The following is a 22,970-nucleotide window of genomic DNA, read 5'->3' on the forward strand; positions in this document are numbered from 1 at the left end:
GATTCTGATTCTAAATGGACGTGATAGCCCTGCCCTTTTGCTGCAGTCGGTGTCGCTGCTGTGAGCATCGCGAGGCGCTGCTGAGGCTGGCCGTGCGCATGCGTCATGCTGTCTCGTCGCAGTTTCCATTAAAGCTGGAATCGGCTCGGGTTGTGGAAAGCGGGGCCTGTTGATTAATGAGTGAGCAATTTTGTACGAAGATATAACCCTGAACTTTGCATGCATTCTGAAAGTTAGTGCATTTTAAGTCGATTTAGTGAAAAAAAGTGCCACTGTAATGCACCATTTGGGCTAATTGGAGGTCACAAACTGGCAAACAGAGCTTGAGAATTTTAGTAATATATAGATACCAGCACAGACATCATGAGCCAAAGGGCTGTGAGGTACTCTTCTATATTTCGATTTCTATGTATGTGTTTAAGATTGTGGATCCAAAGAAATCATGTGGTAATGAAAAATAAACAAGCACTCGAAATATGATTTTATTGTATGACAATAGTTAAAGTAACAGATGAAACTTAAGATACATAGATAAATCAATTTTTTTCTGAAACCGTCAGCGTAAAACACTGACATTTTCTTCAGTTTCTGGTGGCCGAGGAATATAAACTTTAAAATGATACTCTGCACTAATTGCCAACAAATGTACAGAGTAATTTCTAAAAGCAATGGCAGCACCTTCAAGTATTTGGCTGTCTTAATGGCAACACTACTACTCTGTCAGAAAGTTGTACCTTCATTTAATGTGTGCTAGACTGATGTCAAGTGAAATACTGATTAATCAACTGCGTTACTAGCGATGTTTACCTCAAAATTAGTTTGTGTGCCCCTGAGCTTATGTGTGCTACATGATTCAGTTTCAATGGAAAGTCAGTTACAAAGGAAAAGCAAAGATTTGCACAATGATAAACAAAAGAAAATCTGCAGATGCTGGAAATCCGAGCAACACACACAAGATGCTGGAGGAACTCAGCAGGCCAGGCAGCTATAGAGTATAGTCAATGTTTCAGGCCAAAACCATATCCTGCCGAAGGGTTTTGGCCCAAAACGTCGACCGTACTATTTTCCACAGATGTTGCCTGGCCTGTTGAGTTCCTCCAGCATTTTATGTGGGTTTGCATAATGATTATACCTTTCCCTCTTGGCCCTTTTCTGTTTGATGCACTAGCACACAGAGGAACCTGCAGTGATGTCAGATATTGAACAACTTTTCATGATTTTAGATGTGTGGATATCATTGCAGTGCTTGCCATGCCTTCTTCAAAGTTATTTGAACAGGACAGCCTGATCAGGTTTCAGGTATGGAGTTTTGTATTGATAATCTAATTAGCAAACTTATCCTAAGTAATATAGTTAGTTTCCTTGTCAGTCATTTTCCTTTCAGGCCCTTTATAACCCACCCATCGCCACTGGTCATCATTACCCTATAACTTCTGAGTACCTATAACTTGAACTGGAACATTGCTCTCCTCACTGTCACATTGAGTGGCATAGATCTGTTAGAGGGGGAGCTAGAGAACCACACGAGGGTACAGAGAAAATTTACAAGGATGTTGCCAGAACTGGAGGACCTGAGTCCAAGACCGAAAGAAGCTGCAGAAGATCGTGACCACGGCGCGTCACATCACACAAACCAATCTTCCGTCTGTGGACTCACTTTACACCGCACGCTGTCGGAGCAGTGCTGGCAGGATAATCAAGGACACGACCCACCCAGCCAACACACCTTTTGTCCCTCTTCCCTCCGGGAGAAGGCTCAGGAGCTTGAAGGCTCGTACGGCCAGATTTGGGAACAGCTTCTTTCCAACGATGATAGACTGCCGAACGGATCCTGACCCGGATCTGGGCCGTACCCTCCAAATATCCAGATCAGCCTCTCGTTTTTTTTGCCCTACCTTACTTCCCATTTTTCTATTTTCTGTTTATGAATTATAATTTAAATTTTTAATATTTACTAATTTTAACTATTTTTAAAATTTTTATTATTTAATATTTGTATTCCAGGAAGTGTGAAGCGCAGAATCAAATATCGCTGTGATGATTGTACGTTCTAGTACCAATTGTTTGGCGACAATAAAGTATGAAGTATAAAGAAAGATCGAATAGATTAGGACTGTATTTCTTGGAACGTAGGAGATAGAGGTATACTAAATTATAAGGGGTATAGATATGGTAAATGCAAGCAGGGTTTTTCTACTGAAGTTAGGTGGGACTACAACTAGAGGTTATGAGTTTAGCATGAAAGGTGAATGTTTAAGAGGAACATAAGTGGCAATTTGCTCGCTCAGAGGGTGGTGAGAGTGTGGAATGAGCTGTCAGCACAAGTGGTGCATGCCAGCTCGATTTCAACGTTTAAGAGAAGCTTGGTTAGTTACATGGATGGTAGAGATATGGAGGGCTATGGTCCCAGTGCAGGTCATGGATGGTAGGGATATGGAGGGCTATGGTCCCAGTGCAGCTCGATAGGAGCAATGTTCTCTCTCATTTGTAATGACCAGTATGCGCAAAGATCTTGTGCTGTGCAATTTTTTGCCCAGTGACAGCATGTGTACACTGAATTTTTAAGTGGACACAAACCTGAAGCTACTGTAAGGATAATGAATTACCAAGTCCAGTTTGTTGTTCATTGTTTCAAAGAAATAAAATAATACACATCAACATCTTACTCTCTGTGACAATAGACACAGGAAACACCAGTTTCTGTATTGTACATAAATATTTCTCATAGCTGCATGTTACTGACCTCATGAGCTTTCAGTGTAACAGTTTCTACTGTTTCATTCCGCTCTAAGGGAACTAACTTCACACCCTTTGCTTCCATGGAATTCGACAGAGTGAATTAATAATTTCTTCAATAAAAATAGTATAAATAAGCCAGTTCTAAAATCTACAGACAAATCATCGCAAATTTGATGTCGTCAACACCGTCTGCATCAGAAACCGGTAAAGGAAATGTGATGGTGTACGGTTGCGGAATATACTAAACTTGCCAACGAGGTGGAGGGTGACAACCTTTTGTGCACAGTTTAAATTCCTTTGTGTGCTAGTAGCAAACACGCACACACTTCAGAGGGGACATTGGATGGGAGTAGGCAATTTAAGTGGTTCAGCATGGACTAGAGGGGCTGAAGGGCCTGTTTCTGTGCTTCACCTTTCTATGACCCTAAATTAATAGGTGGTGCTCCTGCTACTAAGGTTAACTGAAAAAAGGCAATAGCAGGGTTATGTTGAACATGAGCTGGAAGAAACAGACTGAGTGACTGGGGTCAATGTCACTCACTTTATACAAGAGTCATCATGCACAATCCAGCTTGCTGCCCACACTCATCCATGCACTTTTCTTGCAGCTGGATACACTGACTCATACCTTCCAATATGTCTGTGACTTCGATGTAGTGCCGAGGCACCAGCCTGCTCATGCAGTACAGAGCCTTGTATAGTATGTGTCAGAATCACTTCATTGCCTGAATGGGAAACATACCAGAATTGACTGTGGTTTGGTGCCAAGCATAAGACACAGGACAATACCATAACAGACAACACAATAGCAACCAACAATTTACAAGGCAATAGTTTGCAAACAGCCATGAGCAATCAACAATTAGCAGAGCGGTCGCATGTTCAAATATCTATAAACAAACTTAAATAAATGTGAACATATGAACAGACTCAATAATTATCAACAGAACAAGGAAAGCAGGAAAGACCATTTAACAGAATTTATGCAGGGAGATTTAGATATTACACCTGGGTGAGTTTCGTTACAAAGCTGGAAACTGCAGGAAAGAAACTTCGGAGATAATGTATAGCCCTGGTGGTGATGGACTTGAAGCGTCTCCCTGATGGCAAATTGGTGAAAATGTGACTACTAGCGTGGGTGGAAGCAGCAGTAATTTTTTTCAAAGCAACACACGCAACATGCTAGAGGAACTCAGCAGGCCAGACAACATGTATGGAAAAGAGTAAACAGTCAAAGTTTTGGGCCAAGACCATTCTTCAGGACTCAAGACAATAGCCTAAAACATCAACTGTTTACTCTTTTCCACAGATGCTGCCTGATCTGCTGAGTTCCTCCAGCATTTTGTGTGTATTGCATGGATTTCCAGCATCTGCAGATTTTCTTGTGTTAGTATGTTTTTTTCAGTTCTTTTAATGTCACTAACTGACAGCCAATGATCTTCACCACTGAGAGGACCACACGCTGCAACCTGGCTGGAGAGGGGGAGGCTGCGGGAAACCGAACGGTGATAGAGGTGCTCACAACACTCTCAATGATGGCTGAGTAAACATTCATCAGGATACACCTTGAAATGTTAAGCTGGGTGTAAGGAGAACAATCTCTGCCGGGCTTTCCTAGTCATGAGCATAATGTACTTGTCCCACTTCAATGTATTGGTAATGGTAGTTCCCAGGAATCTGAATGGTTCAACCACAGACATAGCGTGAGCATTAATTTCCAAACCAGGGGTGGGGGAGAAGGTTTGTTGGGGGAATTCAATCTTCATTCTCACTGACTTGATAGCATTAAGCTCCAAGTTGTTACCAGCAGACCATTCTGCAAGATGATCTACCTCTCTCTGATAGCAAGTCACATCATTAATAGACAGGGGACCAACTATAGTCATGTCATCCGCAAACTACAGGATTTTAATGGATTTGTCTGTGGAGGTACAGTCATTTGTATAAAGTGAGAATAGGATGGGGGAAAGAACACAGTCCTAGGGAGAGCCTGTGCTTATAAACATTGGATCGGACAAGAAGGACCACAGCCATACATACAGCTCCTTTCCCATTAGGAAGATCGTAATCCACTGATAGACACTGTAGAGTACGGTTAGCTTGCTGTGGAACAACTCTGCAACAATAGTGTTGAAGGCAGAGTTAAAGTCCACAAACAAGGTCCTCACAGAGTTGTTATAGTCAATAAAGTAACATAATTTCAAACACCACACCCAACACTTCTATTTTCTATTATCTCATTGCTCTTGGATCCAGTCTACTCAGGTTAGTCATGCCATTAAAGTTTCAGGTACACCCAATCTTACTCAAAGTTTCATTACAAAACATAACTAGTTTACAAGTTCTGATAGATTTTGCAATTCTTCGATTGTAACATTGAAATTACTTTCCGGAGAAAAACTGACAGGTAGAAAATATTTGTAGGTGCTATATTTCAGAACTTAATATTCCATTTCACCTCCTGTACTGCAGGAATACAATACTGCCACATCTGCTGTCATTGAATCCAGCTGATAAGCAAGTGTCTCATCTGTTCTCTGAAGCAGATAGAAAAGTTCAGTTAGCACTATTTCAAATGACAGAAGGACCCCATCCCCAGGGTTATCCTCCAAATCACCTTTAAAAAAATCAGATTATCCAGTTATTCTCAAATAGCTGTCCTTTGATAGTGTGCTACAGAAAAATTGGCACCACATCCATTATATAACAGTAGAGACTTGAGTCAAAAGTGCTTCATTGGTTTTAACGTGCTTCAAGACTACTTGAGGTTATGAAAAGTTTTATCTCATTGGAAGTCTTTCTTTTGCTTTTTCAGTAATCCAAAGAAGATAATATATTTGGTTTAATTTCACTCTATTCTTGAAGGTGTATACTTCTTAAAGTATTCATTGAAAGTATGATAACGCACTTTGCCAAATCTACATATGAACTAGGAGCAGACAAATCCCACTCAGCCTTCTAGACCGGGCAGGGTATATTAAATAGCAGTGCCATTTAATGAGATCATGACCATATGATTGCAACCTAAACTTCACATTCCCACCTCCTCCAGCGAACCTTTCTCCTCCATTATTATCAAAAATCTATCCAACTCTGCTTTAAAAATATTCCAAGACTGTTCTTCCACTGCCCTTTGAGGAAATAAATTCCAAAGATCCAAGACCTTGAGAGAAAAAGAAGTTTTACCCCAATTAGTCTTAAATGAGTGACACTTGTTTGTTCAGCATTAACCTCCCAGACTCTGGATTCCTCCACACGTCAGTGTGTCCTCTCCACATCCACCTGCCATAGTTCTAGAAGACATCATCCATGCTCTGCCACTTCCAAAAGGGTACAGGCAGGTGTGGAGCGAATGAATATTGATGGGATGATAGGGTGAAAGAAGATAACGTGAAACCAAATTCCAGTAAAAATGTCACAATGCGCAGAGGTGAGAGAAAGGGAGGCCAACCAAGAGAACAGCCATATCTAAGGGGTGGCAGGATCATGCACGAAGCTCTCAAATGTGGAGACAAATGGTGGAAGACAATTTTATAAAAGAGGATAGCTTAACAACAAGCATGGACAAGATGAGATGACTCAAAAAATGGTAGGTACATTGATTCCAGAGATTATGAATTGTAAAAGGAAGGAAAGAACAAATACTTCAGTCCTGATGAAGGGTCTCGGCGTGAAACATTGACTGTTTCTTCATTTCCATAGATGCTGTCCGGCCTGCTGAGTTCCTCCATCATGTTGAGCGTTCTACCTTGGATCTCCAGCATCTGCAGATTTTCTCATGTTTGAAAGACCTAATCATTTTTAAATTGTCAGTGAGAATTAAAGACAAAAATGTTGCAACACCCTGGCACATAAATTCTAGTTAGCTTCAACACAAACAAGAATATTGATTTTTCATAAATCAGGCCTACTAATTCTCCTACACTAAGCGAGCATTTTTCACAGTTAATTAATTTGCAAATTGTCACAGAATCCTCTCCATTAGCCCTGTGGCAGGTAAAATGACATGGCAATTATACAGTTTCAAGCAGTGGTTTACCAATTTTAATCAATGTTTTGATGACACAATTCTCATTTGCACAATCACTTTCAGGCCCTGATTTGTTTGTAGAGAGGGGAGAAACATTCACAGCATCGTCCATGAGTTTCCCTAGTATATTATAGCACAACACTGTGGATATATGGATTTTATGGGTTTTTTAATGCTTTGCTAACTATTGCCAAACAATGAAAGGAATTTTCCATTTTAGAATGAAAATCATATTGCACAGAAATTTGGGCCTTTTCCATGTCATCCATTTATCTTAATCAAATACTAATCCAATTTTATTTATTATCTTCACATTCCTAGCAGTTCCTCCAGATTTCATCACGTACCTTCACAAAAGGACAATTTACAATAACTGGTTAATTTACCAAACCATACCGGGATGGAAGAGAAGCCAGAACATCTGGGAGAAATGCATTAGATCATGAGGAGAGCATGCAAACTCTACACAGAAATTGTATGGAAGCAGTTCCATCAGTGATCAACTATTGTATCAATTATCAATTCCTACCAGTTTTTGAGCATGCAGGATTATAATTACAGATTGTAATTTCAAACTCCGGATGAAGGGTCTTGACCTGAAATGCCGACTGTCCATTTCCTTCAACACACGCTACCTTATCCACTGGGTTCCTCCTGCACTTGTGTGTGCTGTCACAATTACAAACTCTCCTGTCGAATGTCGACAGTGTCAGGAAAGGAAAGAGGAAACTCGGTGGCCCTTGCCAGATGTATCTGCCACAAAATAGCAGTTTTATTGTAAAATCTAAATGATGTGTTTCTGTTAGGTTGAGGAATAGTACATTTGCTCTAATTTTGCAGGAATTAGGAATGAGCCACCCTATTCCTCTCCGAGGGGAACTTAGTGAGTTGCAACTTGAACGCTAGAGAACACTGATTTAAGAAACCATGGCAGGGTTTACGGTCTCCATTGTACCACTCTGGGGCTATCAGATTAATTGACCCCTCATGTTCAATCTGGGAAAATTTAGCAGAACACAGGCAAATGCTCGGAACCAGAGTCTATCCCCGAAGACTGTAAACCTTGCCTTACAGTTTCAGAGGATTTTGGCAATGATGCTAGTATCTTGGCAGGTCACTACCATAATATGTAATTGATCAAACTCCACTGGATCCATGATGGCTGAGTTCTGCTGTAACGAGATCTTCAGGCAAACGAGCTGAGGCACAGAGAAAACTCAAGACTCAAAGGTAGAAAGTAAAGATGAGAATTTATTCAAAGAACCTAACAAAGAAATAACAAGTAACTTTCTTGAAAGGGCTAAAAGTACACAGAACACGAGCTCACTCAGAACCCAAAATTCAGGACTCAGCAATGAATGCTAGTCGTAATGAACTAAAGTCATGCATAAAGCAAGGTAACACAATGTGGATCAAAATCAAGCCTCAATAAATTAAAAACAAGATACACAAGAAACATGCATTCATAAAACAAACAGTACGAAAAACAGAAGGAAAATGTAACGACTAAACCAGTCACTTAGCAAGTTCTAGTTAAAACAAATCATTGATGCTCAGGTGCGTCGGAGCGCTGAGGCCTGATGCTCTCCAGCGCCCTATGCTGGTCCAAAAAGTTCATGACAGAAAGAGTTCAGTTAAAAATTAACAACTGCCAAGTAAACTAGAAAATTGTGTATTGTTACCCCTCCAGCAGAAAAAGTTAAGGAGAGATTTTATAGAATTATTTTAAAATTCTGAAAGCTTTTAGTAAAGTGATTACAGAGAAATGAACTTCAGTGGCAGAAAATTGGAATTCAGAAGGCGTACACTTCAGGTAACAGACAGAAAAAGAGATGGTTCGAAGAGAAAGCAATTTATATCGTGAATGGTTGCGAACAGGAACATGCTGTCTGAGAAACTGATAGAAGATGATCCTGTTATTAATGTTTACAGTGTAATTGGACATATACGACACTTGAAACAGAGCATTTGCAGTGTAGAGAAAATGATTCTGGTACCAAAGTAAATCCACATCAACGAGCTAGATCATAAAAAAAATGAGTTGAATGTCTGCCCTATGACTCTTTGACACTTTGGCAGGCCCATGAAGTCAAGGAAGAATTAAACAAACTGACATCCCCACTAGTGAGTGCAACTTGTTTTTAAACGATCAAAATATAAAGGACAAGATAAGCATAAATCTTTCGTCATTAAATATAAAAGGTAAAGAAAGCTACTTGTTTATTTTAACTACCGAGAACTTTCCTGCTGACATATTTTTGTTCCAGCTGTTTATATACTGCAGCTGATCTCCTTCTATTGTACCATAAGACCTGGAAATATTTTATTTCCTAAGATAGGTGGGCTTGTGTCAGACAGGAGATAAAAACAATTATAGATTTAAACTTGACTCAAACCTGCCCTCTTCTGGGTTTAATGGAGGGAAGGTGGAGGATGAGTGACCAAATCTCTTTACAGAAAGGATGATCAATAAAATATTTAAAAATTTGCCTCATGCTTCACTTTATAAGATTCTTAGGTTTTTTTTAAACAAAGATCAGCTAGGTTTTCTGCTGCTTTGATAACCCAGTAGGAAAACAGGACGGGTAGGGTAGGATTCATAATGTAAGTTGTCAGCTGAAATACCAGACGAGTCTTCTCTTGGCCCCACGTGACCTTGCACTTTTTCCATTTACCGGCACTGCACTTGCTCAGCAGCTTCTACATATGTTTACCTTGTTCTAGCTTAACGCACTGTGTAATGTTTTGTTCTATATAAACACATGCAAGACAAAACTTCACTGTATCCTGGAACACGTGACAATAGAAACATAGAAACATAGAAAATAGGTGCGGGGGTAGGCCCTTTGGCCCTTCGAGCCTGCACCGCCATTCAGTATAATCATGGCTGATCATCCAACTCAGAACCCTGTACCTGCCTTCTCTCCATACCCCCTGATCCCTTTAGCCACAAGGGCCATGTCTAACTCCCTCTTAAATATAGCCAATGAACTGGCCTCAACTGTTTCCTGTGGCAGAGAATTCCACAGATTCACCAGTCTCTGTGTGATGAAGTTGTTCCTCATCTCGGTCCTAAAAGGCTTCCCCTTTATCTTCAAACTGTGACCCCTCATTCTGGACTTCCCCAACATCGGGAACAATCTTCCTACATCTAGCCTGCCCAATCCCTTTAGAATTTTAATGTTTCAATAAGATCCCCCCTCAATCTTCTAAATTCCAGAGAGTGTAAGCCTAGTCAATCCAGTCTTTCATCATATGAAAGTCCTGCCATCCCAGGAATCAATCTGGTGAACTTTCTTTGTACTCCCTCTATGGCAAGAACGTCTTTCCTCAGATCAGGGGACCAAAACTGCACACAATACTCCAGGTGTGGTCTCACTAAGGCCTTGTACAACTGCAGTAGTACCTCCCTGCTCCTGTACTCGAATCCTCTCGCTATGAATGCCAGCATACCATTCGCCTTTTTCACCACCTGCTGTACCTGCATGCCCACTTTCAATGACTGGTGTACGATAACACACAGGTCTCACTGCTCCTCCCCTTTTCCTAATTGGCCACCATTCAGATAATAATCTGTTTTCCTGTTCTTGCCACCAAAGTGGATAACCTCACATTTATCCACATTAAATTGCATTTGCCATGAATTTGCCCACTCAACTAACCTATCCAAGTCACCCTGCATCCTCCTAGCATCCTCCTCACAGCTAACACTGCCGCCTAGCTTCATGTCATCCGCAGACTTGGAGATACTGCATTTAATTCCCAGTCATTTATATATATTGTAAACAACTGGGGTCCCAGCACTGAGCCTTGCAGTACCCCACTAGTCACTGCCTGCCATTCTGAAAAGGTCCCATTTATTCCCACTCTTTGCTTCCTGTCTGCTAACCACTTCTCTATCTATCCACATCAATACCATACCCCCAATACCGTGTGCTTTAAGTTTGCACACTAATCTCCTATGTGGGACCTAGACAAAAGCCTTTTGAAAATCCAAATATACCACATGCACTGGTTCTCCCCTATCCACTCTACTAGTTACATTCTCAAAAAATTCTATGAGATTCGTCTGACATGATTTTCCTTTCACAAATCCATGCTGACTTTGTCCGATGATTTCACTGCTTTCCAAATGTGCTGTTATCACATCTTTGATAACTGACTCTAGCATTTTCCCCACCACCAATGTTAGGCTAACCGGTCTATAATTCCCCGGTTTCTCTCTCCCTTCTTTTTTAAGAAGCAGGGTTACATTAGCCACCCTCCAATCCTCAGGAACTAATCCAGAATCTAAAGAGTTTTGAAAAATTATCACTAATGTATCCACTATTTCTTGGGCTACTTCCTTAAGCACTCTTGGGACGCAGATCATCTGGCCCTGTGGATTTATAGAAAACCAATACGATCCACAGGATCACACTCCAGCCCAAGTGATACCCCACACCCCACCACACGATCTTCAATCCCTGTAATCTCTGAACTCCACCCCCCATAAAGTTTGACCTTTCAGAGATCTCCAGACACCTCTTCCTCTCCCAATATGTTTGGGTGCTTCCCCCTTCATCTCGATACCTAACTTCGATGGATACACAAGGGGGAGAATATCCTAACTGGTTGCATCACCAGTTGGAAACACCAAAGCCCAGGACCAGAAAAGACTACAGAAAAGTTGTGGATACAACGCCGTCCAACACAGGCAAGCCCCCTCCCCACTATTGAATACACTTACATGGAGCACAGCCACAGGAAAGTAGCATGCCTCGTCAAAGACCTCCAACATCCAGGCTATGCCCTATTTTGACCAGTACCATTGGGCAGGAAGTGCAGATTCTTTAGGTTCCACAGGACCGAGTTTAGGAACAGTTATTACTCTACAACCATCGGGCTCTTGAACTGGTGCAGATAACTTCAATTGCAACTACCCTGAACTGATTCTACGACCTACAAACTTACTTTCTGAGACTCTTTACAACTCACGGTCTCAGTATTAGTTCTTATTTGCGCAATTTGTCTTCTTTTGAAGACTGGTGGTTTGTCAGTCTATATATAGTTTTGTGTAAATGCTGTTGTATTTTTTATTTCCCCCTGTAAGTGTCTGCAAAAAAATGAATTGCAAGGTAGTATATGGTAGCAAATATGTATTTTGATAATAAATTTACGTTGAACTTTATACCCACTGCAATCTCTGATCCATATGCCATGTACCTAACCCTTTCCACAAAGTTCTCTAACTCCATTATTACCCTACACTGCTTTCTAATCCCTGCTCCACACACTAGATATCAAGAGCAGAATTAGGCTATTTGGCCCATTGAGTCTGCTCCACCATTTCATCATGGCTGATCCATTTTCCCTCTCAGCCCCAATGTCCTGGCCTTTCATGCCCTGACTTATCAAGAATCTATCAACATCCACCTTCGGTGACCTAGCCTACACAGCTGCTTGTGGCAACAAATTCCACAGATTCACCACCAACTGGCTAAAGAAATTCCTCCTCATCTCCGTTTAAAATGGATGTTCCTCTGTTCTGCGGTTGTGCTCTCTGGTCCTAGACTCCCGTGCTAGAGGAAACATTTTCTCCACATCTACAATACTGAGGCCTTTCAACACTCAATAGGTTTCAATGAGGTCCCCTCATTCTTCTAATTTCCAGCATGGACAGACCCAGAGTCATCAAACACTCCTCATATGATAAACCTTAAAAGCCCAGAATCATTTTCATGAATTTCCTTTTTGAAAACTCTCCAATGTCAGCGCGTCCTCTCTTAGATAAGGGGCTCAAAACAGCTCACAACACTCCAAGTGAGGCTTCACCAGTGCCTTATAAAGCCCTAGTATTACATCTTTGTTTTTATATTCTAGTCCTCTCAAAATGAATACTGACATTGCCCTTGCCCTACTCTACACTGGCTCAACCTGCAAGTTAAAATGCAGAGGATCCTGCACAAGGACTCTCAGGTCCCTTTGCACCTCAGATCTTTGATTTTTCTTCCCATTAGGAATATAATCTACACATATATCTCTCGCCCTCCTATTGATCAGGAAAACAAGCCATCAATCAAGATAGATTTCAGGTATTAGACCTGCTGTAACAGTTACACCTCCACTGACTTACTACGGAGTATCCAAGAAATCAATTTTTCCATCTATAATTCTCCTTTAGAGCAAATATTGTATCCCATCTGCTTCAATGTGATTTCCATATGGAAGGTTCAGTTCCCTGCATTTAATCCCATTTAATTCTTGGCCCAAGGTGCTACGTCAATTATTGGATTTGTGTTGTGATATTGACCAATCTCTCACATTAGGAAATTGTGTCACTGTACCTCTCTTGAGAACGAATGCCCTTCACCATTTAACTAACTGGAGCGGCTTGGTTTCAAATCTGTTTTCGTTCATTATTAAACAGAAGCATTTGCTGCCTTTTATTGAATTATAAAGAAACTCTACACTTCCTTAGTTCAAGTTCCAGTGCCTATAGAATTGGCACCCTATACAACAATTCCAACCAAGTACCAATGCCCATAGAATTGGCACCCAATACAATTCCAAACAAGTTCCAGTGCTCATGGAATTGGCACCCAATCCAATGCCAACCAAGTTCCAGTGCTCATGGAATTGGCACCCAATCCAATGCCAACCAAATTCCAGTGCCCATGGAATTGGCACCCAATACAATTCCAACCAGGTTCCAGTGCCCATGGAATTGGCACCCAATACAATTCCAACCAGGTTCCAGTGCCCATGGAATTGGCACCCAATACAATTCCAACCAAGAGCTACCAGGCACCTGTTTACCAGTTACTTATTATTCCACTGCTACTCTTTGAAGGCCAGTACCCGCTTTTTGTTTATCCTGACTGATTGATGTTGACTTCTTTCCCATGTTGTTTCTGCCTTAAGAAATAATGCATAATAAAAAAAGGAAATTTAAGGAATTAAGACTAGATGTAAACTAGAAAGGAGAAAGGCTTAAGTGAAGGAAAAGCAATAAGAGGAAGACAGATGTTGTAATGTTGTTAAACAAAATATATTTGATTTCTAAGCTAAAGAAACTCAATCAGCTGTCATTGGGAATGAGTGCGTGTGAATCACCGAATAAACTAGCTTGCATACATTATCAACCTGATCTCGACAACGCATGAGGACGGTTTTCTAATGCCCTTGTCATCACTTGGCAGTTGGATTTCCAGACCACTGGTTCACATGGCAGCTCAGAGTTTATGATCAAATAAAACCACATGTCTCGGTAATGGTGACCATGAAACTACTGGATTATCGTAAAGAAATAATGACCTCATTAACATCATTCATGGGAGGAGATCAGTCGAATAGGCACACAACGTGGTTGATTCTTGAATGCGTTTTCTTTCAGGGGAATTGGGGTAAACAGTTGATGCTAGCAAAACCCACATCTCACGAACATACAAATTACAGACGAAGCTGTTAGTGTTGAGACCATGCATAACCAACACAAGGGACTCACTGCATTATGGATACAGATACACACATGAGGACCAGGACAGGACAGACGTACAGTTGGGCTCATCAATGCCTCTGACATGATACTGTTCGGAAAACAGCACAGTCTCGAAAGTATGTATATACACAAAATGTTCTGATTTGAATCATGCCAGATACCACATCAATAACAATCAGTGTGCAGCTAATAATCAATGTAATTCTTCAGGAAATGTAGGTAACGGGTTGAACCTGCTAATGGCTATTAGACAGGTACATAGAAAACATAACCGGACTGCATTGAAAATTTCTATGCCTGTGCCCTATAATGCACAAATTATAAATACATTGGAGCTGAGACATCCATGCACCTGATCTCTTGCTGTGTCCCAGAACATCATGATTGTGACCAAGGAGTTCTGTATGTTGCTAGGTATGTGACTGGACACACCTCCACCTGACTCCTTAGCTTTTCTCCAACTACAATTGGCTCAGATAACATGGTCCTATTAATTTGAATGGGGTTTTCAGTTGTCATTTACAGGGAAAATTTCTGGTTCAATGTATACTTTTAACAAACAGCAGCTATGTCACTTGGTGAGAACGAAGGTTCCCTGTGAAACTTTGGGAAACAAGGACCATTTCCACCTGTTGGGAGCCACTCCGCAGTGAAAGCAAACTTCAATGCATGAGCACTGTCTTTGGGCAATTGCTGCAAAGAAAATTTGAAAATTAAATCTTCAACCGTGGTTCAAAATTCAAGGACTATCCGTCAGTGGTGATCCCTGACTCATTCTATATTTCTCCAGTATAATACCTCAACAATCTGTAGGAGAGCTCAACCACTCTGACACCCTACACAAACCCTGTTCAGCTGCAATCCTTATCCATTTTGGCAGAGGCTGGAGCCAGCTGATCTCATGTGACACCAGACTGCACGTTCTCCATATAGGCTTAGTGGTTGCTCTCTGTGCTGCAGTGGAGTTTATTCTTTTTCATATATTTATTATAGGCATCCATTAGTCTCCTGAGACCGTGGATTTGCGCCTTTGAAGATTTCCAGGGCGCAGACCTTGGCAAGGTTGTATGGAAGACTGGCAGTTGTCCAAGCTGCAAGTCTCCCCTCTCCACGCCACCAATGTTATCCAAGGGAAGGACACTAGGGCCTATACAGCTTGACACCAGTGTCGTCACAGAGCAATGTGTGGTTAAGTGCCTTGCTCAAGGACACAACACGCTGCCACAGCTGAGGCTCGAACTAGTGACCTTCAGATCACTAGATCACTAGACCAACACCTTAACCACTTGGCCACGCACCAGCTTTATATATTTGGGTTCACTTAAATAAATGGAGTTGGTCATCACCTCCTTGCAGGGAAAAATAGATTCTGAGCCAAGAACAAAGCCCTGCATCATGTTTGCAGCAGATATTTTTCAATGCTCATTCTTTTTTAAAGCAATCTGGACATTAATGTTAAAAATAGTATTCATTGCCCACCCTGAATTGCTGGCAGTCAGAAGCTGCCTTCTAGGACTAACACTGCCGTCCTTCCGGTGAGGGTACTTCATATTGGGAGGGAGTTCCAGGATTTAGAACCGGCAAAACTAAAGGAACAATTGGAAAGTCATTCCAGTTCACGATGGTGTGCAACTCAGAGGAGAACTTGCAAATGCTGGAGTCATCAAGGACCTACTACTCTTGTGTTTCCCGGTAGCTGAGCATCATAGGTGACACACTGCCACACGGGCTGTAGACGCTACACATTTCAGCCACTGTGCATTGGCCGTGGAAGGACTGAACCAAATTTTTTCCCGGGTAGTGTTGAGCCTTCTTGAGTACTGCGGGACTTGCATTTATCCAGTCAAATGGAGGGTATTTGAACACTGTGCATGGTAGAGAGGTTCTGGGATGTCAGGAAGTGAGTTGCTTGCCACAGAATACTCAGTCTTTCACCTGCTTCCGTAGCCACAGTATGAGTGTGATTGGTCCAGTTGAGGTTTTGGTAAATGATAACCCACAGGATGCAGATGGTGGGAAACATCATGATTAGAATGCCACTGAATGCTAAGACCATCTCTTGCTGGAGGTCTTCCTTGCCTGGTGTTTTTTATTTTTTTAAATATTGAAATACAGCGTGGAATAGTCCCTTCCAGCTTTTCGAATCGCACTGCCCACTGACTTAGGAAAATTTACAAAGACCAGTTAACCTCCCGGGAGGGGGAAGAAGATGGTGGTGCGACGACAGCGTGCGCGGCCTCTCCGGTGAATGATATCTGTTATCTGTCAAGTAGGGGACCGTGCAGAATCCTGATTTGATGGAGACAGACGTGAGAGCACAGCGGAACATCTGGAAAGCTTCTAAAATGCCTGCTTTGCTGCCGCTGCTACTGTGTGGTAACTGGAATCTCCGGAGCTGAAGGCCCCAAAATCCTCGGCTTTGTATGTTTCAGCGGCCGGGGCGAGGTCAAAGGTGTTCGGCAGAGGATGGCGCTCGGGAGACTGTATCGGAGAGGCTGGTCAGAAGCTCAGAGTTTTCGGACAGATGGACTCAGGGTCGGCTGGGGTTGGCTGCTTCCAAGGTATCGGCAAGTTGATGGTGCCTGGAGGTTTATGGCAGGGAGTTTCTCCCTTTTGCCTCCTGCTATCGGGGTCTCAGGAGTCGATCGGCTCGGGACTTTGAGACTTTTTTTTACTGTGCCCATGGTCTGTTCTTCATCAAATTATGGTATTGTTTTGCACTGCTGTAACTATATGTTATAATTATGTGGTTCTGTCAGTGTTAGTCTTTGATCTGTCTTGTTTTCTGTGATATCACTCCGGAGAAACATTGTATCATTTCTTAATGCATGTATGCATTTCTAAATGACAATAAAAGAGGAGCGAGTGTTCTCATAATCTAAACCAACCAACATCTTTGGACTGTGGGAGGAAACCCACATGGTCATGGGGAGAACGTACAAACTTCTTACAGGCAGCGGCGGGAAGTGTACGGCAGGCAATAGCTATCTGGTTATGTATCCATCCTTGCCTAAGCATGGTCTTTGGTGTGCTGCATGCAGGCAAAAACAGCTGCATTTTCCGACAAACGACAAAGAACATTGAACAATACCCAATTAAGAGCAAACACCTTCATTTCTGACCTTCTGTTGAATACTGACTTGATGAATTATGTTAAGATTTTTTTCCTTGATAAAGGTTTAAAAGATGCTAACGCAGCAATGAATAGAACATAGAAGAGTAAAGGAAATCATTTTGCAAAAGTCTAATACAGCCATGTTGATTTTTCCTCTGCGATTCAATACACATTGAGTTTGTATGAACTAAACTAACTGGCAAGATAGATTTACTTTGGTATTTTACCACTATCGGGAAATACTCTGACAACATCAATCATATTCAATAATGTGTTAGATTGTAGGCTGATTATCTTCAGGGTATGTGTTTGAATTGACACCAAACTGAAGGTCCAAAATTTTCCATGATTGTTACCAGCTGTACTAAGCTTCGATGTGAGATAATTCTGGGCATGATCAGTGAAGCTTCTTTTTGATACCGGTCAAGGTGCCAAAACAATCTGCCACAAATTGGCATTGGCATTAAAAGCCATGAAATCACTTAATCTTGGAAATGGAAATAAAGTGCAGGTTTCTGAGGTCAGTGTTCAAGCGTATTACTAGACTTCTAAAAAAGTGATTGATAGATCCAGTCCCCATCTTAAAGTGCACTATCTTGACAAAAAGGTGCAAGGTAATTTATAAGCCTGTGATGGCAAACAGCTGGTAAGATCATATATTCCTATTATATGACATGTAGCAGGGACAGGTCAGTGTGATTTGCAGCACAGCCTATTCTTTCAAAAGAATTAGAAGGCTTTAGTGAACACTTTTTTAATGCAATGTTCCTTTCATGGGAGCCAACTTCAGAATATTCTGGTTGCATTTTAGAACCACTCATGATGGTTTTGTCCCTCAAATCTGCATAGAAAAGCAGCTTATCTATGAATGTCTTTCTAAGCTACTGTACAACTGTTTAAGAAACTAACATTTTAAGAAAGCATCACACCAAAAAGGGAAAAAAAAAATCATTCAACACACCAAATATAATCTTTCCAAAAATCAAATAATCAAAAAAAGGAAAGACATATTTTTGTAATGGACTGTCTTACTCTTAAATAAACTAAATAACTTAAAGATTTAAGTACATTTCAAGTGTACTTCAATCTATATGATCAATGAAGTAAGTGGGACAGCCAGATTGCACGCAGCCAGGCCGCACAAACAAAAATTGCTTTCACATATGATGTTGGAGGATAAATGTGGTAAAGGAACTAAGAAGCTGACACAATATATAATAAACTGTTTTTAAAAATACAGAGATGGCCGAGGGATTCGAGTCAGGCTATCAGGCAGCAGGAGAAACTGGAGTGGGATCGGAAGAGAGGACCTGGGTGGAGACCATGCTGCTGCCTGCGACTCGGAGGCACCAAGGTTGATGCCTTTGAGGTGGCATGAAGGCAGCGTGTAGTGAAACCGCGAGTGGCTGTCTTAGACATTTCTTTTACAATCGCATGACCCTGTTGGACATTGATTGCCGCAGGATTGCTTCCCTTGTTTGGCAGCAAGACAGGCGGCGAGGCAGCAATGTCGCCTCGGTTGTAGCGAGGACTTGGTCTCAAGCCGTGGGTTTGCATTGTAGCATGGCATCCAGGCTCGGTTGGGGGTGGCCGCTCCCATCAGTGCTGCCCTCCAGTGTTGGATCAGTGGGATTACAGACTGGAACCATCAACTTGCGGAACTTGTCGCTCAGGGTCTTGGACTAAAAATGTGTTTTCTTACGAGACTATATCCTTTTTGTCCTTTCTCGTTATTTTGAATGCGTGTGTTTGTTTTTGCACCTTGGCCCCAGATAAACGCTGTCTCATATGGCTGTATCCATGTATGGTTTTAATGACAATTAAACTTGATTTGATTTGATATACTTGTTCATCTGCGTTAAGCCATATTTAGTATTTTCCCTCTCTGGCTCTGTCTTCTGGTTAATTACACTGGACAACAAAAGTCTTGCTTCCTAAATACTTTTGGATGTATCTTATGCATTCTGGGCTGCTGATCATGACAATCACCATGAAATTTCCCTGTCACTCGCCTTTATTTTGAAATCACCTATGTTTGTTATTTCAATTCATAATTCAAGTCAACTAAAATGTATTTCACAATGTAAGCTGAAAAGTTTTCTATCTTGTGCCGGCCTACCTGGGCCTGCTTAGGCAGGGTGGATGCTGCATGGGAGGATGCAGGATTAGAAAGGCTATGTTCTATGCATTGTGTTTATTGATATATTGGTTTGCGATCACGTTGATGCGCATAGCATATTATGTGTACTTCTTATAATAAAGTAATTATATTTTCCAGACTATTTGTGATAGCAGAATATCTCACCAATATTGTAACAGCCATGATACTTTCTGTTATATTTGTGGTGAATATACGCTTAAGTCTCAAAGACGGAGAATGACTTCTCTTATTAAGAAAGTCTATGAGCTCTACTTTGGGTGTAAATTGGTGACCAAGACAAAGCCTGGGCTCTTAACATTTGTTGTGCAATATGCACTGTCGATCTTAAAGCTTGGCTCGGAGGGACTTGAAAGTCAATGCCATTCACTGTCCTGATGATATGGTGAGAGCAGAAGGATCATGTGACAGACTGCTAATTCTGTCTGATCAGTGTGCCTAGTTTCTCTGCTAAAAACAAGAAATCAATTGAACACCTCAATCTCCCTTCAGTCATGAGACATGTGCCACATGACAATAGTCTTCCAATACTGAAACAACCAGAGACATGGAGTCAGTTCAGTATCTTTGAAATGACATTTTAAGCTTATTTTGTGGAATGAACGAAACAGCTGAGCTAATTCCATTCACAATTAATTTACCATTCACTGCTGGCATAAGCCATATTGCTTGTCCATTGTTAGTTTTCACATTGTAAATCTCAAGGCTAGTCAGACCTGTGTCATTTTCATTATTATCAAACTTTTCATCAATAGCATGCAGATTAGTGCTATTTTTGAAACTGCAACTTGACTTTTATCTTTTTCTCATCTCTGTGCAGTCCATTTATTTTTGTCTGCTTGACATACTCCTGGTATGTGACCTACTTTGTTGCATTTTCTACAAGTTTCGCTTTTAAGTCTGCATTGATCTGGTGTATGTGAGCCCCTGACACACCAGTAACACAATTTGTTCAGCCAGGCTGGTTTCTGTTTAGGCTTTGCAATTTTGATCATGCTTACTTTCATTCCTGATAGCAAATCAATTGCTTCTCTTTCTGCTGTTTCCATTGATACAACAATTTCAACCGCTCTTTTAAATGTAAGTCATGCTTCAGTTAGGAGCTGTTTTTGAATGTTTTCTTATAAGATTCCACAAACTAAACAATCTCTTAGTGCATCATTAATTTCATTACCAAGTTGACAATGCTCAGACTTTAATTCAGCCACATACACTGAATTGGACTCCATTTCTTTTTGATTACGCTTATGAAACCTAAAGTGTTCTGCAAATAACAATGGTTTTAGTTCTAAATATCAGCAAAGCTCATTTCTGCTGGATTGTCTGGAGCAGTCAGACTTCAAAGCAAACTGTATGCCTTTAAACCCAATGCACTCAACAAAATTGGTACTTGTTTCTCATTGGTTATTTCATTTGCTTCAAAATGCTGTTCAGTATATAAAATACAGTTACCTGTTGTGTAGTAAAACGTGTGTATTTTTTGATGTAGCCATCCAGTTCTGCTCTTTTTTTATGATTATTATTACCCAGTGCTCAGTGTTTATGAACCCTGAGCTTTTCCTTTACTGCCCTTCTTTTAGCTCAACTGTCTCTGCACATGCTGTACTGTGCTGTTTTGTTTTTAACTGGACGATCCTCACTTTGTTTTTTTTTAGATTGAACATCTCTCTGCACTTCAACAGGTCGATTGCTGCCACGGGTTTGTTTTAAAAATACCTCGTCACCAACGTAATGTCTTGTAACTTCAAAATGTTAAACTATTTCAAAGGAAGACACAGGAGTCCAGGAATGTGGTTCTAATTTTGTGTTTACTTTAAGCGAGGCACTTAGGTACCATGTGGTAGCATGATGATATATGCAATTCATGTATTTTTACATATAACCCACAATTAATTATTTAAATGATGAGAGTGCTTAATCAATCAATATATGTACAAGATTACACAAATATTACTGAAATATTAAATACACAACTGTATGTGTGTTCCAGAATTCAGCTTTGTTGAAAGATGGTCTTGTAGATCTGTCAGATTACTTCAGCACTGTTCATCTACCACCAGTAAAACATCATAAACTAGGTAAGAAGGCACAAACCATAACCACAACAATAAAGTTATTTGAATCTTTACTCTGCGCATGGAAGTGAAAGAGAAACACTATAAAATAATAAATCTAACATTAACAACATGTCTTAGAAATTAGCTTTTTATGAGCAAAGAGTGAACTGTTGTGAACATTTGAAATATCAGCTTGAAGTGTTACTGAAATTCAGAGCTTCTACCATGTAAAGTAGTCAAGCACTGATAATGCTATATTATTAACCCATAACTTGTTTGCCCTTTCTTAATCTCGCAGTAAATTCTATAAATTTATTCCGAGAGAGCGGCATTTAAAAGGAATTCTTTGCTTTCTGTGTACAGTACTATGCACATTATGAGACAAAAATGAACACTTGCCATATAATTAAATAAATGATTGAAAGTGTCCAGCACAGCTTAGCTGAGAGTGAAAAATGATCACTATAAAGCATTCACCAGAGGAAGTCAATTTACAATGCCACCACAACTTGAAGAAGTCATCTCCTCCATGAATCTGGATGTACCATGGAAGCTTCTGAACCTTGGTTAAGTGATTTGTATTCAACTGAAAGTCAAAGACAAGCTAGCTGAGCCTCAGGAACCAATCTAATTATGATCAACAGATCTTTAGATCAAAGTAAAATCCAATATTCAGATAGAAAGCAGGTCATCATACTATAATTTGGTATAATTTGCCAAATTAATTTCAGCTGAATAATTTTGTTAGTTAAATGTCTTATGTATGTCAGGAAATTAACTTCACTCGCCTTGATACACACTAGGAGAAGCAAGAGTATCACTCAGATTGTTTAAAAAATTTGCATATGATTAATGGAAAATCATTTCTGTAAATCAGGATTTGTGTCATTTGGTGTTTAGGGTGTGGTATAACAAGACACAGACCCTATATGCTGAACCCAAAACTGTCTTAGATTCCTTGTTACACTACGTATGTAAAATTCGTAAGTTTACGATTTACCTACTAATATCGTGTCGCACCAATTTAGGGACAGTCAATGCATTTAGCAAACAAAGTAACATTTAAAAAATCATCTACTACTGGCAATATGAATATCACAGTGTTATTGGAAGTGTGGGGTGAATGAGGAGTTTAGTGGGGTTTAGGTGAAGGAAGGAAACTGCCCAAGTGTAAAAGCTGCTGATCAGCCTGAAGCCAATACAGCCCCGCCCAAGTTAGGGACATTTTATCAGGCATACAACTAAATCACTCAGGAGTTAAAATATAACCTATAGCTTTTTAGGCTTATTAACTGAAAACATTTGGCAGCAATGTGATACTAATCACTAGCATCACATATTCTGATAGATTGCCCTGGAATGCTCCTGGATTGACAGTGGTGTTGTTATAA

The 22,970-nt window shown here is 40.6% G+C and overlaps 1 long non-coding RNA gene across 1 annotated transcript in view; it reads left to right on the top strand.

The window, feature by feature from the left end:
- Nucleotides 1-22,970, top strand: part of LOC134358018 (uncharacterized) — a 44,522-nt gene that overhangs the window by 16,493 nt on the left and 5,059 nt on the right. The window contains exon 2 of the long non-coding RNA XR_010020775.1: nucleotides 21,513-21,600. This is a non-coding gene — a long non-coding RNA (uncharacterized LOC134358018). The remainder of the gene's footprint in view (nucleotides 1-21,512; nucleotides 21,601-22,970) is intronic.

This window comes from Mobula hypostoma, chromosome 17, assembly GCF_963921235.1.
Source record: "Mobula hypostoma chromosome 17, sMobHyp1.1, whole genome shotgun sequence".
Taxonomy (NCBI): domain Eukaryota; kingdom Metazoa; phylum Chordata; class Chondrichthyes; order Myliobatiformes; family Myliobatidae; genus Mobula; species Mobula hypostoma.